Genomic DNA, 18,168 nt, shown 5'->3' with positions numbered 1-18,168 from the left:
TTGTATGTATCTTTGCAGACTATTTCTTTCTTGATTCTTCTTCTTTACCTTTTTCCTTCACACATACACACACATCGTTCTTTCTCTTTCTTTCCTATCTTTTCCTCTCAACGACAATCTTTTCTCACTTTACAAAAGAAGCCATTTCTCGGGTTATGGAAATTCGGGGTTTCGACCGTGAGTGAAAAACTTTAGTAAATCGATAAGACATACACACACACACACACATGCATACACACATATCACGTTATTGCTAAAAGATCGTCTACTATGTTATATTCGTTTTATATTCAATATATATGTGTATATATCGTTATTTTATATCTACGAAAATGACTATGTCAACTTTTACATACCCCCGAATTTCATCGTCGAGCTTGGACACGTAAAAAAAAAAACGTAAAAGTACTCGAATACATTTTTTCTTTGTTTTTTTTTTTTAATATTATCAAAATAAACTTTAATTCATAGATTGAAAAAAAAAATCGAACCATTTCGCTACACTAATTTATTTAAAGTACCCACAATTTCGTATTTAATTTATAAATTAAAATACCGTATAGAAATACGAAAATTTCAATTAGAAACAACTTTAAAGTAAGGGATACCCCTATTCGATGGAAATAAAAATTAAAAATAATCACAAGTAGTATACCGTGTTATCAAATATAACTTCGTTTGATTACATATAACCAATAATTATTAAAATATTAATATTATCAATACCATCGAAAGATCAATCGTTGTAATGCACGTTTTAACCCATTACCTGCCAATGGCCTTTTTTGGAAAACATATTTAAATTAGTTTTTTATCTTTAATAACTGCAACTTCAGAATGAAATATATTCATTAAAATTATGAGAATGTACACCTCGTGTTTCATGTAAATATTACAAATTGTCATTATTTTATTATAAATCAAATAATTAATGATATAAAATAATTTTTATAATTAAATAAAAAAAAAGAACAAAAAAACTATTGTTGTAAAAATAGTTCTATTTGGTTAGCATGAATATCAGTGTACATATAATTTCTATAAATTAAATTTAATTTAAATAAATTAATTTTCTTTGCATTTTCGTATTGTGAAGGGTCATGGGTTAAAATATCCTAACTGAGAATCCACCTAACTACAGCTGCTTTACTGTCAATGTAAAAATGATTGATTATCATAGTATTCTCTTCGTTATCGAACATAGAGCTAACTAAAATCAACGAGACGGTGCTATAAAAATGACATAGTGATCTCGATAATATCGCCATTGTACGTTTTTGGTTTACGATGACCTGACAGAAAGATAGGGAGAGAAGAGAAAGAGAAAGAGAGAAAAGGAAAGAGAGAGAGAGAGAGAAAGGGCGCATGCGCCCAATGTGTGTGGTACCTGCGGTTACGTGTGCACAAACGCATCCAACACAAACCGTCGGTATTTATACAGGACATATTTGTGTTTATGATTAGGCAAATTCACGCGAAACGTTCGTCCAGACTAACACCGATAAGAATGCGATTACACGTAAAGGAATTATGCATACAAGAAAATAAAAAGGAAAGTAATGGAATGTCTAGACGATTGGTAAATAAATAAATTCATTGAAAGAGAGAAAAATGTTAATTTAAAAAAATGAAAATTAAAATGTAAATGTTAAATAAGAATTAAATGTTAATTAAAAAAAATGAAAATGAAAATGTAAATGTTAAATAAGAATTAAATGTTAATTAAAACAAATGAAAATGAAAATGTAAATGTTTCAATGAGAATTAAATATTAATTAATTAATAAATAATAAATATGAAGAATAATATTATATTACATTATGAATGACACATACATGAATACATACATGATTATTATACTAACTATGAATAAATTGAACAAAGAAAAAAAAATTATGAGAAAAAGAAAGTATTCATAGTTGTAACGAAATAATCATTTTTATCTTTTTGAGTGTAAATATTTGTATAAAAAAAAAAAAAGATTAAATATATTTATATAAAAATGAGCAGTATTGAACAAACATGACTATATATTTATGATTATTATACTAACTATGAATAAATTGAATAATACACAAAAATTATCACAAAGAGAGTATGAATAATTGTAACGAAATAGCATTTTTATCTTATTTATATTAAATATTTGTGTAAGAAAAAAAAAGATTATATTTGTATAAAAATGGATAGTATCGCAAACAATCGAATATTTATCAATTTATAGATCTATATTTTAATCTTATCGCATTTGTAAAGAAAACTATTCCTATTTACTCAAATTCTCCGATTATACTGTAAAAGTAAAAATCCTCTTGAAAGGAAATACTTTCTCATAAACATTTCATCGACTTACGAAAATGTCTTATCGAGAATGGTAAGTAAAAAGGAAAAACCACGGGAAGTAGGAGAAGAAAGTCTCATCTGCGCGTTTTTCATTTCCTGGGAACGCGTGACGAAGAGAAATATCTCGTTCGAAGTTTGGCAAAGGAAAAAACAAAGAAAAAAAAAACATCAGCTGAAATGGAAAAAGAAAATTAAAGAAAAGAAGACGAGACAGAGAGAGAGAGAGAGAGAGAGAGAGAGAAAGAGAAAAGGAGAAACTACGAAAGGAGAGGAAAAAAAAAAGAGAATACCAAAATGCATTTCGATTCTTGGAAGGGGAAAGAAAAAAAAGGACCAAAAAGGACGCTCCAATTCATTTCTAGCTATAAAGATAGAAGGATTCTTGTCTCGGAAGGAAGGAAATCATTTTTGTCTCTATCCTTTTACCATACATACCCCTACATCTACCCTACCCTACCCTACCCTGTTTTTTTACTTTTTTTTTCTATCTTTCGATCTTTCATTCTTTTCTTGCAGATGTTGTACGAAAATGAAATATCCAAATTTAATAATAATAATAATAAAAATTTATACGCACATATATCGAGTTAGAGGAGGGTGCTAAGAGATGATGATATATATATATATATATATAGGTTTATAATATTATTAAAATACTATATATAAATTTTATATTATTATACTGCCTATATATTTAATAATACCCATTATTATAATACCTATATGTATATATAACAATACTATATACCTATATACCTAGATATATAGTTAATTTTATAGTTTATAATATTCTATATTCTATTTTATATATATATATATATATATATTATTTTATAATTATATTTTATAATATTATATTTATTTATGTAGTTTATATTTATTATATGATAGCTTATATTATTATATAATACTTATTAATATTAATTATTAATTAAATATCAAATTATAATATTTACTATAAAGTAATTTTTATTATTTATTATATATGTATAATAAATTATAGTTTACGTTAAACGTTTCTGCTTGGTCAAAAGTTTCCAAAAGAATCTTGTAGGAATTTAATTCATATGGGTTTTCTAACAATTACTTTATCGTGCATCATTTCCGCGTCAGGGTTGCGTCAGGGTTGCGTTAATTTTTTAGCAGCTTGAGTTTAAACGACGACGACTACGAAGACGAAGACGACGATTCCTTTCGAAGGAGATACGCTCGTGAATTCGTCCAAAGATTTACAGAGGTTTTACTACTACTCGTACGATTTTTCCTCTTTTTTTTTTTTTTATTCTCTTTCTCGATATTGTTGAGAAAAAATAAAGGGGAAAAAAAGATAAAATAAAATAGAGAAAGAAAGAAAGAGAAGAAGAAGAAGAAGAAGAAATAGAAGAAGAAACGAAATGGACGAGGTGAACCATCGCGAAGTGCCGCGTAAAGAGTTTCTCGTTCCTAAACTTTTCTTATTTCCGGCTGACGCGAAAACGACATGACAATGCTCTTAAATTTTTCTCTCTACCTTTTTTTTGCCGAACACTGGACACACACATACATATAGATGGATACATATAGGGATTACAAAATTTTCTTTGACCCATCGACGAAAATGGTTCCGGTTCTTTTTTACGTCAATATTTATTATTATACTTTCAATAATTTTTTATTTTACTTTATTTTATTTCTTTCTTTCTTTCTTTTAAATATGATTAAGAATTAATCCAAAAATTGGTGATTTATTCGTCGAAATAATATACTTCCGTATATTTGTATTTTTCTTTTCTTTATATATATATATTTATATATCTACTTTTTATTTTAAATTATATAATATATATATATATATATATATAAATATAATAAATTGAATATTTATATTTAATATCTCTTATTTATTATATATGATATTTTTTATGTGTATTATATATTATATAAAATAATTTAATATATAATATAATATAATAATATAATAAAATATTCTATAATATTATATTAAACAATAACAATATTTTTATATTAAAAAATAAAATAATCTAATAATATAATATATCTAATAAAATAATCTATAAAATATATATATTTTTTTAAATAATATCGATCGAGTTTCAATAAAACCCGCGAAATTCGAATAATCGTTATTCACGCGTTATCGCGTAAAATAAATTTGTGAAACTACCCAAAAAATTCGATAAGTGGTACGAATCACGAGAAATGAAAAATGGTGGTATACAAAAAAGAAAAAAAGAGAGAAGAGAGAGAGAAAAAAATTAGTTTTAAAATAATACGTAAATGTAGAGAACACGTGAACAAAATTTATATTACATTTAACATAAATTATTTGATATATATATAATATTATTTTATTTTATATAATTAATGTTTAACAAGGAATAAATATTAGTCTAACAAATAATCAAAATAAATAGAACTATTTAAACACAGATATGACTCGGAATTGGAATTTTAGAAAAGGTTACATGTTTCTTCTTCCATCTCATTCTCTCTCTCTCTCCCTCTCTCTCTCTTTCTCTTTCTTTCTCTCTCTTTCTCTTTTTAGTCATATTCTTAACTTTCCTTTGAATTTAACAACGAACGAGCAAAACTATTTCGTCTAAAACGTATTCATCTTATGAGAGAACTTCGGTCAAACGTTGATGTAAAAGAGAGAATGAAATAGAGAAAGAGAAGAAATAACTAAAGAGAGTGAGTGAGTGAGTGAGAGAGAGAGTGAGTGAGTGAGAGAGAGAGAGAGAGAGAGAGAGTAAAAGACGAATAGAAGGAATTTCGAGGAAGCAAACGATAAAGCGCAAATCTGCACTGAGTCTTACGATCATCTCTTTCGAGCAATCGTCGTTCCTGGATCTCTTCACCCTTTTACCCTTTACCCCGAGCCCTTTGACCATCTACTTCCATCGGACGGAAGCGAACACGAGAGAGATCGACGTCCGATATTATCAAAGAGATTACGAAACTGGACCTCTCGAACTCTTTCTCTCTCGATCGTGAATTCTATCTTTCTTTACGAGAGAGAGAGAGAGAGAAGAGAGAGAGAGAGAGAGAGAAAGAGAAAGAGAAAGAGAGAAAGGTCGATTCGTGAGAGTTCGATTCAAATCAGAGCAAGTGCTCGTCCATGTTCTCGATCATTCTTGTTAGGGATGATAAAAAGAACAAACCTCGGCTATGAGAATAAAGCTCTGAAAAGAGCTCAATAAAAAAAGGGGTAAAAAGATATAAAAAGATGAATAAAAATAAAAAATAGAAAGCAACACTTACCACTTGCTAGGAAGAAGCGCTTTCGCGTTTTTGCCGCTGGTTTTTAACAATCGACTATCTTCTGTCCTTCGGTCCCTTTATTTTCTTTCTTCTCTTAATGTGGTCTTCTTCCCTTTCGTCGGATAATTCCAACGTTGAAAAGTTTCTTCAACCCACGTTCTTCTATTTTTCTTGTTGATCTCTCTCTCTCTCTCTCTCTTTCTTCTCTTTTTCTTCTTCTGCTTGTTTTCTTTACCCTTTTTTTTATATATTTTTTTCTTTACTTTTAACCCTTTAGACGAGATCTCACGCTGTAGCACACACTGGTTGTTTTATCGTCACTGTCACACGCGAAAAATGGAAAATGAAGAAGAAAAATAATATCAACAGCAACAACAATAACAATAACACGGACGACCAAAAAAAAATGGAAAACGCACGCACAAAAGGTTGAGAACTAATAAAGTAATATATCTATCCTTGTTAGAAAGAAAGTAAGTGTCCTTAGTTGAGTGTTAGATATATATCAATTTTACAACTTCTTCTTCTTCTTCTTTTCTCGTACACTTATGAAAGAAAACCACCTTTTTTGATTTACTTAGGGGTTCGAGGTTTGAATTCTTCTCAATCACGTTTACGATCTTCGTTAAACAGCTCAACAAAAATCAACACGATTCTTCAATCGATTTCTTTTAACATTTGTGTCTTAAACGAGGACCCATAAAAAACACCTCGTAATAGTCTTCGGTTAATAAATCGGCACACGCGTAAAAAAACTGGTCAATACCAAAAATGATTCTCAAACACTTTGTTCCTTCTTCTTATCTTTCTCTCTTTCTATATTTCACTTTTGTATTTTTCTCTTACACACACACACTTCGAAAAAAAGAACATTTATTATTCAACGATATAATATATGAGAAAAATAATTACACGAAATGTGTAATATTTTGTTTACTAGTTTATCTATAAAAAAAAAATGATCTTTTATCAGATAAATTCTCGTCGTTTGAAACGAGATGAATAATCATGTGTTATTTATTCTTCCATGTAACGAAGTTGAAATAAAAAAAAAACTTAAACAACACAATTAGTAAGAGAGAGATAGGTAGTATACACGATTAAAAAAAAGATACACCGACTAAATAGAACTTTGAGAACTACCGAAACTTCGAACTTTGAACTTTGAACAACGAACGAGAACGAGGAACGACGAAAACAGTACGACGACACACGAGCGAACCGCACGGCACGGCTCTCGCCTGTGAACTGAACACCCGTCACGACCTGAGGCCGGGACTCGACTGATTTCTCCCTAGGATACCCCCACCCCAGCCCAAACTAACTTCCCGCCCCACCGCCCTAGGATCCAGCGCGCCACGCGCGCGCGAGCGCTCGACCCTAGAAGGAGCACACCAACCAAACCAAACCAACCAACCAACCCAACCAACCAACCCCTCGTCCACTGATTCCCCTTCCTTCCCCTTCAACACCGTATCCCACCAACTTCGTACTCGTTCCCTTGCCCCTCTTTTTTTCTATTCCCCCTTTCCGAACTATCATACTCTTCCTACTACCTTTTCTCCTTCTATTTCTATTTCTTTCTCAAACCATCATCCCTCTCTTTCTATCTTCTTCTTCTTCTCTCCTACCTTTTCTAACTCACACCATTTTACGATCTTTCATCCTTTTCTAAAGCTCAGCACGTATCCAACCGCCTAACACCGACTCCTTCTTCCTTTTCTATCGTACCGTACCGTACCCTGCCACCGGTTTCTTCGACACCCATCTTCCCTTTCCTCTTCCAACTTTGTACCCTCCCTCCTTCTCCTTAGAAATGCCACGAGACATCCCCCTTTTTACCCAAGGACTTTCCGGATCTCCGATCTTCTTCTTCTCTTCCTCTCCTTCTTCCCGATTCACCACCGTCATCTCCATCCGCACGCGCTTCCTTCAGAAATATTTCGATGCCCGTTCAAACGATCTTCCTTTTGGGCTCTCTACCCCCACACACACTCATATCTCTCTCTCTCACTCTCATTCTTCATCCCACCTTTCTAACTTCTCACCCTCTTCTCGTCGAGTTTTCACTTACGTTCGGTACAGCCACATATTCAACACCACCACCACCAGCACCACCACTATCTAGGGACTCGTTTCGTTTCTTTACGATTTGCTCTCACCGAGAAGTGAGATTCGTAGAAAACTTGATGCTAAAGAAAGAAAGAAAGAAAGAAAGAAAGGAAAAAAAAGAATATAAAAAGAAAGAATCTTTTTATCATATGACGCTGGATCAAAGCGCTCCTTGACCCTTTATCTTCTAAACCTGACTCCTTTTTCTTATCTATACAAGTTTTCCTTTCAATCCTTTTTTTTTTAATTTTATTTTTATTTTTTCATTTATATTCGTCAAATATTAATTATTTCACGGTATTTTTCCGTACTTTCGTTTCTAACGAGTCTTATTTATCAAAAAAGAAAAAAATAATCAAAAGGATATAACTATATAGAAGAAGATCCTTTGGAACGACAGGGAGAAAAAAAGAAGGAATAGAAAATGAAATTAAAGGTTTAAAAAAAGAAAAAAGGAAACCGTATCTTTTTATTATCATTATCTCTACACGGGGTTCATTGAATCGTAGGGTAGGAACGTTACCTAGAGAGACAGAGTTAGGAGAGAAAACGAGAGAGAGAGAGAGAGAGAGAGTGAGAGAGAGAGGGTCTTTCAGTGATACGGTCGAACAGAGCCGAGGGTTGCTCGCTTTAAGTGAGACCTAGTTTCTCGAGTTTTTGCGCTGATACATGTTGACCCTTTAAAGCGACGTACCGTGACACTGCTGTTCGACCTTTTCTACATGTATTATCTCCAAGAATATATTTTTAGAATCACGTTAAGTCTCACTTTAGGGTTGTAATAAGTATGAGAGTACCAATTCGATATGACAACTTCAAATCATCATCAAATCATCAGTTTTAATATTCCCCCTTTAATGATGCATTCTGTGCGTATATGCATCATCCCACTCTTTCACACTTGCACACTCACGCATACATTTGACATGTATCGTTGAAATGATAAATATTTCCACCTTTCTAGAGATTAATTATAACGCAAGAATTACATTGGCTCCGTTGGTACACTGTTCGTTTATATTTGCTCGATAAATACCGATTGTAATTCCGACCCTACTACGGGTTTTACACGTTGACCCGTTCGTTTCGGTTATATTCGTACTTTTCAAAGATGAGTATACTCGTCGAACTCTCTCTCTATCAGTCCATTATCATCGAGACTACCCCTACCTCCTGTTTTTCATTCGGGTTGCCAAATTTCTCCCCGATTTTGTCACGAACATGAATTTAGTTAACGTCGTACTTTACCTTTTGCGAAAGAGTCATTATCGTTTGAAAATTATGAACGAAGGGGTGTGGTGGTAAACTCGTTCAAGTACAGTTATTGTATTTGTTATCAAAACGACATACGCGCGTACGAAAGAAGAAAATGAATAATTTCAAGTAGTGTCACGTATCGATCGATTTACACACGGTTGAAATAAATTTTCAATCGATTCTTGTTAACATTTGAAAAGAAGAAAATTCTATCTCTTACTATCTATCTCTTTTTATCTATCTATCTATGCATAGATCTGAAAGAAGAGAATTCATCGATAAGAAGAAGAAAAAAAAACGATCTCATACTATTTCACATTCTTATCCTTATGCGAACGAATTTGCGATTCGAGTTCTTATATCGTACCCCGGAGGGTAAGATATTTCTTCGTAGAAGGGATGCTGTATCAACCAACCTACCTACCAACCAGTCTCTCGAATTTCAGTGAACTTCGAAGCTGGATAGATGTTGCAATCTAGATGTAGTTATTTCAAAGAAGCCCGAAAGCTCTCTCTCTCTCTCTCTCTCTCTCTCTGCTAACACGTACGTGGAGAAACGGATAAACTTAATGCGTGAATCAAGTTGGTTTTAGTTACTCTATCTATCTCTCTCTCTCTCTCTCTATCCATCTTTCGTTTTCCCTCACCACCTCTTCTTCTCTCTTAGTTCCTACCAGATTCCCATAATTTTCACAGTGACACACCCGCATAGCGCGATTCCAGACAATTAACCGGCTTGAATATGCAAATCTACGGTTTGCTGCTTCGAGACACACCGCTGTTGTGTTCTATGCGTATCCACTTATTTCGAAAGGAGTTTTAGAATCTAGAACGAGCATTCTATTCGAGTCGACTCATCGTCGATCACAGGTACGAACGATAGAAAGATATATACATTCACACAAATATATACATTCACACAAATATATATATATATATTGTACATGTCGATTCTCGAGAGAGAGTTTCTCACCTAGTCTTTCGAACAAATACAAACTACGATTTTGCTCGTGTTTAAAGACAAAGTTGTACGAAATACTATACGTCTTTATTTGGTTAACGTAGTCTAAATTACCTTTGAACTTTCTACTGCAATTTAGATTATGAAACTTTATTCTAATCCGATCGCTGTTTCTTCGAACATCGAACAATTTTATTTTAGTAAATGGATGCTATCCGAATCAAAGGTCGATACGTTTATGTATAGATATAGGTATATTTATAAATATATAATGGATTTTATATTATTAGATATTTAATGGAAACGTGACAAAGAAATTTGTACGTGGTTTTTTATAAAATAAAACGAATTCAACTAAGCTTTTCTAAATATATATAAGATGTAAGTAAGAAAGAGAGAGAGAGAGAGAGAGAGAGAGAGAGAGAGAGAGAGAGTAAATATGAACGTGTTTGTTTACAAATAGATGCATTTCTAACTTTATCTCAACAACAGGATATTCAAACTCATAAACACATTCGAAACTTTTAATAAAACTCCTTAATTTCTGTCACAATTTGACTACCACACATTCTTCCTATTCCATAAGATTCTCGTCAGTTAGTCAAACAACATAAAAGGAGAGAGAAAGAGAGATAGATATCGAACAGGAAAATAAAAGTCCAAGAGATAAACTCATATATAATAGAATTTTCGATATATTTGTCTCTCGTCTAAAAAATTCACGTTAATGGCACAACGGAAAGTTTGATTTTTTTTTTGTCTACGTTCCAAAAATAGGAGACACGTAATTCATGATCGATGGGTTACATGACGGTACTCTTGGGATTCGATGGAATTAACGTAACAAATTGATAGAATACTTTGGTTCAGGTGAATCCATTTTTTTTTCACCTTTCCAAGACCCTTGACGTCTCGATTTGTTTTGAAATATTAACTCGTTTCAACTCATGTAAATTTCATTTAACAATCATCGAAATAATAATAAGAAGAAGAAGAGTCCTGTTCAAATATGATTCGAAGTGTTGGTGAGTTGACGTAAGTCGAAAACATTGCCGATTATAATTTCGTCATGAACATTATTGCGTTAGACGTGAAATTTTGATGTCTCGTCGTTGGATAATAAGATGATCGTAAAAACGTCGATGATCTCAAAGCAGAAATATTTAATAATGTGACTGTGAACGTGTGTGTCAAAGTAATAGAAGATAAAAACACATTTTCGACAAAATATTTAACGGGAATAAGGGAATAAACTTTTTATGTGTTTTTCGTGCATCAAAAATACCCTTAAAAATGGTATCTACGTATGTACGTATATTTCTAAATATTTGCTATAAAAAATTATTTTCTCTAGAACTTCTAAAATAAATTTTTTTCTATCGTATATTTGTATATATTTATAATATATAATACTATATAATAATATTTTAATTATAATATAATATGATTTATATATTATATATATATATATATAAATATTATTTATATTATTATTATTTTACTTATATTTAATATAATTATTATTAAATATTATATATTTAATTAATTTAATTTATTAATATATATATTATTATATTATATTATATTATATATTGTATATATGTTCTATTACATATATATTGTATATATATTTTTGTTATATTCTATTCTACATATTTATATTTTCTTTTCCTTTTTTTTTTTTTTACATGCGTGTACAAACGTAGTACAAAAGAAATATAAAAAGTAATTGAAATATAAAATCCTTGATATCATCAATAGTACGCAAAGGTAAGTAATAATATTTTATTTTACCTGGAATACGTAACAAGTACGTAATATTGAATAAGCGTAATCTTACATTAGTGTTATACTGAAAGCAAGTGTGTATGTGTGTATATGAGCTGTACGTTATTAATATTTTTCTTCCTTCTTATTCTACTTTGCCACCGATACCTACTACCATACTTATTTGTGGCTTATGAAAATTTTAATCCTTGTAAATCATTGGTTATGGAACAAATGTAAATTACGATTATTACCAAGTTTATGACACTGGTGGAGGGGGTCTAAGAGCACCACCATAATCCTACTGTCATGCCGTAAAAGCGAAAGTAAGGGAATTGCAATAAGTACGAGTTTTACGATCTCTCGATCACTGATTTTACGTCTGCGTAGGATTCAAGGACAAGCATAGAAGATAAAAAGAGAAAGAAAGAAAAGAAAAGGATAAAAAAGGGGGCCACCAGCACTGACTGATTTTGCTCGCCGTACCTCGTTCCCCCTCTCCTTCTCCCCAACCCCCCATTGTGTTTCAGTCGTCGTAAAAGATAAATTCCATTGAATTATTTTATTGACGAGATATATCTCATCTGCAATGAATGTTATTTAAATGTATAACATAGACCGAGCGTATAATTTTGTTATATTCTTCACGCATACCAATGTACAAATATATCCAGGACTACCAAGGTCGAGAATCAAAAAAGGAGTTTAAGTATTTGGAAATGTCCTTGAGTAGTTAACAATGACTACAACGAATACCCATCAAACGGCGTAACTAACGTGACTTCACAAAAAATCGTTATTGCTATGGTTAAAACGATAATCGTTTGAAATGGTCGTTAATAACAGATGTCCTTCGAAAAATAACGTTTAGGTTTTCAACACGAAATAGTAGAAAATACATAGGAAAAAAAAAAGAAAAAATAGAAGAAAAGGGAAGACCTAAAAAAAGGACAAAAAAAAAAGATTCAAAAAATGTGTTTTCACTCTCTCTTTCTCTCTCTCTCTCTCTCTCTCAATCTCTTTTAGGTAGTTGGACATTAACATTTAGCGTGAAACTGTTAGCAACTCGAGTAGAAGAATTTTATTCGTCCTTTAAACATTTTCTCTCAAAGTTGACATTAAAACTAGTAAGATATCTCCCTCTCTCTCTCTCTCTCTCTCTCTCTTTCTCTCTCGTTCTCAAAGTCGAACATAAAACGTATAAGGAATGGGGTCTTTTCTCGTGCAAGACGAGAAAACGTAATTACTATGGCAGGTAGTAACTCAACGGAAGATGAACACGTCCATCGTCGTCTACGACTGTTCCGTTTCCCTTCCTTTATCGTATTCTCTCTCTCTCTCTCTCTCTCTCTCTCTTTATTCTTATTTCTTTCTCTCGAATGTTCTGTCTTCATCCTATTCGAGAGTAGAAAATTTTCCTTCTTTTCTTTTCTATTTTTTTTTCCCCCATTGCTTCGTCCCGTTCTCTCATCAACGTCTCGGTTCTTTTCGACCTCGTGTTAGCAAAAGAAAAAGAAAAAAAACAGAGAAAATGGGAATGAAAGAGGGTGAGAAACACGGTATGGTTCCGTGGTTTTGGTCTCGTTGGGCTACCACAGATCTGACCGCTTGTTCGGACACCTTCTTCTTTGGGTTCCCCACTCCACCTTCTACCCCCACTCTAACTAGCCCTTCTTCTTCTTCCCATAGTTTATTTTCGATTCTCACTAGTATCCATTAGAACAACCTTAGGATACTTTTGTACCTAAAAAACGTATTCATATTATGCTCATATATATACATATATATATATATATATATATATATGTATATGTTTCGAAGATAGATAGGTTTGTAAGATATCTGTAAAGCTAACGCTTGTTAGCTTTCAATTTTTATTTATGTTTTCTTTTAGTGTTATTCCTAATTGTGTTGACTTAAAGAATTTGTATCATTTTTTTTCTTTCTATCTTTATTTTTTCTTTCCTTTTTTTTTGTATTATATTATCGTATTGTGATACTAATGATCTAACGGTAATTAATTTAACTTTGATATTAAATAAAATTATTATTATTATTATATGAAGAATGAATGTGAAGATTAATAAGCGTGACAATAAAACGTCATAGGAAACATTAATCGAATTCTTTAGCGTACGATTTATTAGAACATTTATCAATATGCTTAATTAACGTTCGAGAGGAATTAAAAAATAAAAAGAAGAAAGAAGAAAGAAAAAAGAAAAAACAAGGAAAATGAACGTCACGTTTCTACGAGAGAGAGAGAGAGAGAGAGAGAGAGAGAGAGAGAGAGAAAAGAAAGAGAAAGAAAGAAAGAAATAAAAATTGGAATAAATTAGAAAATATTTTTCCGTACGATATGGCTTATCTATCCTAGACTTATTAAAATTAATCGAATTCTTTGCGTATATATATTACAGACATAGAATAATCTTAACTTATAATTAATAATTATAAACTAATCTTATAATATTATAGAATAATAGAATAATAATAGAAATAAAGTAAAGTATATTATTATAATTAAATAATTAATAATAAAATTAGGTATAATATATTTTAAAAGATGTTATTACCAGCTAAAGCCACTATAGTGGAGTGTCCCTAATGTAAAATGTGACATTCTCGAAATCCACTACAGTTGCACGTCCTACTGGAAGATGTAACATTCGTAAAAACCACCATATTGCCGCATCCTACTGAAACATATTATCCGCAAAAGCCACTATAATGGCTCGTAGTACCTGAAAGATTAAAAAAACTATTTATACAAAAAAAAGAAGTCTTATCTCGACGAATACTTTACTGAAAATAACTCAGTAATAGCTCACAGTATGATTGCACACACATACACACACGATTTGCAAGTTGGTTTCGAACGTGTTAAAACGTCATTTGTTAGTGGCTACTTTGTTGTAACAACCCTAGAAAATCCTACAGACGACGACGAGGATTTCGACGATGACGACGAATTCGAATACGAGACAAGGTTTCGGTTATTTTCATCAAACACATGGAAAAACTTTGACCAGGATTGGTTCATACTTTGCTACTGTTACTGTGTGTGTGTGTATATATATATTCGGTATCTACTAAAGTCTGCTACTTTGTTACTGGTACTTCAACGTCGAGCCCATCGTATAATTCCATTAGTTACTCGCATCGGCTCGCGTTCCCACGTTCGATAAGCGGATGTGTCGAATAGGATAGAAAAGAAGAGAGAAAAAGAAAGAAAGAGAGAAAGGTGGATAGAAAGAGATAAATAAAAAAAAAAGAGTAAGAGCAAAAGTAAGAAAGAAAAAGAAAGTGTGAGAGAGAGAGAGAGAGAGAGAAAGAGAGAGAGGAAAACGAGAATCGTTCAAAAACTTTCCCGATTACATCCACTTTGCGCGATTAGTATCATGAAAAGCTTTTGGTACCCTAGAGTTTCTTCTTCTTAGTTAGATGTACTTAGCCCTTCGTGAACTTTTCTTCCGATGCAGGGGAGGAGTCCGTAAGAGGACGGAGGACGTTCTTCTTACCTTTTCTCCAAGAGCACAGATAATGAAAGAAAAAGAAATTAAGAGAGAGAGAGAGAGAAAGAGAGAGAGAGAAAGAAAATAAAAGAAAAAAAAATGAAACGTTGAAACTAAGAACAACGTCAATGACAATTCCACTGTAGGAAAATCGAAAAATGAATATACATCGCGTCTCTTATAAAGTTAAATTAGTCATTACAAATCGTAGACACTGCGAGGAGTTGAAAAGGGGGTAGATTTTGTTCCTCGAGGCGACTGGACGTTATATTATACTTCATGATAATTTTCCCTCTGGTGTAATATTGTAAAATATTTCCAAGGAACGTTTCTAGTTGTACACGCGTATACATTTTCATTAAAGTTTTTTGATTCTGATTAAATGTAGATTCAAACGGTGAAATTATTTCTCAAAAAAAAAAAAATAATAATTGTAGTTTTGTTTTTTCTTTTTAAGTGATAATTTAATCATGCTATAAGAAAACAAAAAGATAACCAAAGTTGATATCGAGAAGATTGAAACATTGTAACTAGTAATACTAAAAATATTTCGAAATTGAAATTTGCAAAGTACACGTTGGTCACTGATGAAATAGAAACACTGATTATAAAGAAAAATTACAAAACTAAACTTGTAAATCAATTTTCTAATTTTTTGCAATAAAAAAAAAGGAAAATTGTAATCATTCAACCAATTTAAAATACTATGAGTAAAAATAATACTCAGTTAATTTTTTAAAATTGACTGTATTTATTTATATTACTATTTATTTATATATTTCTTCATTTTCAAACATAGAATATAAAAATTAGAATTTACTTAATTATGTAACTAAAATAATTAAACGAATGTTCACGGTTTGACAAATTTTTAAATTTAATTTTGATAAAATATAAAATATAAAATATAAAATATTTTAAAAAATTATTGATAATATTCCAATCTTGTTAATCGCAAAATCACTGTATTTTGAGATTATTGTCATAATTGACCGAAATCGCATAGTTGATACGATATTAAATTGTATAACTATAATAGTTAAAAGAATATTCACGGTTTAACAAATTTTTAAATTTAATTCTGATAAAAAATAAAAAAAAAATTATTAACAATATTTCAATCCTATCAATCTCAAGATCACTCTATTTAGAAATTATTGCCATAATTGACCGACACCGCATAGTTGATATAATGATATCACGAAGAGATTCGAAGGGATGATCCATAAACGACATAGAAACCGCTTGTCTAAGGCGAAAATGTTTATCCCTAGGAGTCGTGAGATTTGGAATGGTGCCACTTTGGTTTACATACATGTACCAACACCGTTGAACAGTCGTCATTCGTATTTCGTGCCACATTTTCCACGATTTACACTCGAGATTGCATTACACAATCTCGAACGTTGTGTTCAAAAGCTTCAGAAAGAACCAGAATATTGTTATTCCGTGTCCTACGATCTTTTATCTTATCAGTTTTTCTATCTTTATTACATTTTTGTTTTTCTCTTCTTTTTTATATTTAAAGACAATTTTTTAACGAGATTTTATTTTATCTCGAAACAAGAACAAAAATGACATTCTATAATATAATTTGTATTTTAATTAATCTTTAAAATATGAATTATTTTTCAGTTTTTTCTTTTTTTATTATTCATTTTCTTTTCTTTTCTATTTAAATTTGCATACCGTTGACCTATTTTTTCTACTCGTATTCTTTGAAAAAAAAAAGAGGAGAGATAAAGATAGAGAGAAGTGCATTAACATGATTGATAAATATTAATATTCGTGATGATACCTTAAGTCAAGTTCAAATTTAAGGGTTTACGAAACTTCTACGAAATGAAAATGATTGCTACAAAATGAATCAACATTTATGATAATTAAAAATGAGACATTACGATGCATGCCACTTATAATCATTAGAAGAAAAAAAAAAACCAAAGCTATCAAGATTTTTATTTCATAAAATTACATTTGAAGATTTAAAGTTTTTCACCGATGGAAAACGAAACGTCGAATGGGTCTTTAAAATTTAACACTTTAAACACTTTGGTTTGAAACTGCGATCGGTAGTAAAGTAAATTTGCATAAAATTACCAATTTCATTCGAATGAATAAGCACACACTGTTTACCAAACTTCTCCCATTTAAATCCATTTGTCAAGGTACTCGCTATAGAAACTCATTAATATGTTGTTTGGAAAACACATGTTTCGTAACTATGAATATTACTATTATGAAAATAAAAAAAATTAAAAATTAAAATTAAAATAAAAAGAAAAGAAAATGAACATAAGGAAGGGCAAAATATTTTTCTAAGAATATTTTTTTATTAAATTAAACCAAAAATATTATTTTGTCGGGTGAATAAATTTAATTGTCAATAAAAATTAAAAATAAAACTAATCAAAAAAGAAAATGACAATAAAGAAGGGTAGAATATTTTTTAAAAAATATTTTCTTTGAGGGGAAATAAATTTGATTGACAATGAAAAAATGATAATAATAATAATAATAATAAAATATAAAAGAATAGATTATAAATACAAACAGAAATGTATGTTAAACTTTCTGATACGTTAGATAATTTTGGTAAATTCCACAGTCAGCTTGTTTAGTCGCATAGCGAACATTACGCACGTTCCCTTACGATCGATTTAACTTTACCAAACGTTCCAAATCACGATCTCTCTCTCTCTTTCTCTCTTTCTCTCTCTTTCTCTTTTTCTCTAATTCACCGGAAAAGCGCAAACATTCGATGCACGAATTGCAAAAATCTTTCAACGCGTTCTAATATTCTACCCACTTTAATCATGGCGAAGTAAAAGTAAGTAATCGTAGGAAGCATCGATTGAAATCTGGCATAAAGCCTTATAACACATACATGCATACATATACACACCTACATGCATACAAATACAAGTGTATATAATCGAACACAGACACATT

At 31.0% G+C, this 18,168-nt stretch overlaps 1 protein-coding gene across 3 annotated transcripts in view; it reads right to left on the bottom strand.

The window, feature by feature from the left end:
* The window catches only part of olf413 (DBH like monooxygenase olf413), a 214,353-nt gene extending 207,470 nt beyond the window's left edge, over nt 1-6,883 (bottom strand). For all 3 annotated transcript variants that reach the window (XM_089172891.1, XM_089172890.1, XM_089172892.1), the window contains exon 1: nt 5,605-6,883. The gene's annotated coding sequence lies outside the window, so the exon portion shown is untranslated. The remainder of the gene's footprint in view (nt 1-5,604) is intronic.
* Between the last annotated feature and the right edge of the window lie 11,285 nt (nt 6,884-18,168).

The sequence above is a fragment of the Polistes dominula genome, unplaced genomic scaffold (assembly GCF_049000335.1).
Source record: "Polistes dominula isolate Pdom_NZ unplaced genomic scaffold, Pdom_raw_medaka contig_22, whole genome shotgun sequence".
NCBI classification, from domain to species: Eukaryota; Metazoa; Arthropoda; class Insecta; order Hymenoptera; family Vespidae; genus Polistes; species Polistes dominula.
Note: the sequence above shows the minus strand (reverse complement) of the source record. Positions and strands in the feature narration are given on the sequence as shown.